Genomic DNA, 1,087 nt, shown 5'->3' on the forward strand with positions numbered 1-1,087 from the left:
ATAGAAAATAGATACCGAACACAGCAGCTGGTAACATGAGACGTAACTCCTGTGTCCAAATCTTTGTCGTTTTATTCTATGAAATTGTACTTTTGGCTAAGAGACCCATTACAAGATAAGGTCCTTGGAAGGGGTTGATGCCCGAGAGGAGTTGCATTATACATCAGGTTCATTATCAAGAGTTTAAATGACAATCGAGATTATGTTATCCCTCTAATAAGGAATTTTCTCTTTTTTGTGGTAAAGGACCTGAGTTAATCTGAGTTACTCTTTGAGTTGTTGTTATGTAGTAATGTAGAAGCTGTAATTACAAGTACACTGTATTGTGTATACATTGTTTGTTTTACTAGGGTATTGTTTGAGTTACTCCCTGAGCTATTTTACCCGAGTTACTCCATTAGTTACTCCTCTTGTGTTACTCGATAAGTTCCTCCCTTCATCATTCTCTAAAGTTACTCTCTCAGTTACACCCTGAGTTATTCGCTAGGTTACCCCATAATTTCCTCCCTGATTTTTTTGTTTTCGTTTTCTCTCCGTTATTCCTAAAGTTATTCGATGTTGCTCATGCGTACAAACAAACACAGACAGATGGCTAAATTCGCTAGATAATTCAACAAGCTGATGGCAGGTAATGGTTTGTTTGGCTTGTGGTTTGTTTCCTTTTGTTTGTTTGGTTTGTGGTTTGTTTCCTTTGTTGTTTGTTTGGTTTGTGGTTTGTTTCCTTTATTGTTTGTTTGGTTTGTTTCATTTATTGTTTGTTTGGTTTGTGGTTTGTTTCATTTATTGTTTGTTTGGTTTGTTTCATTTGTTGTTTGGTTTGTGGTTTGTTTCATTTATTGTTTGGTTTGTGGTTTGTTTTTTATTGTTTGGTTTGTGGTTTGTTTCATTTATTGTTTGTTTGGTTTGTGGTTTGTTTCATTTATTGTTTGTTTGATTTGTGGTTTGTTTTATATAATGGCTTGTTTCATTTATGCTTCGAGGAGTCCATAAAATGGGATAAGTGTGATAGCAAAAAAACAGCCTTGAGTTTTGTATTTTCTTACCTACAAAACGTACAAAAAACAAGAACATTATAATATGTAGCAGC

Source organism: Penaeus monodon, chromosome 28 (genome assembly GCF_015228065.2).
Source record: "Penaeus monodon isolate SGIC_2016 chromosome 28, NSTDA_Pmon_1, whole genome shotgun sequence".
Taxonomy (NCBI): Eukaryota; Metazoa; Arthropoda; class Malacostraca; order Decapoda; family Penaeidae; genus Penaeus; species Penaeus monodon.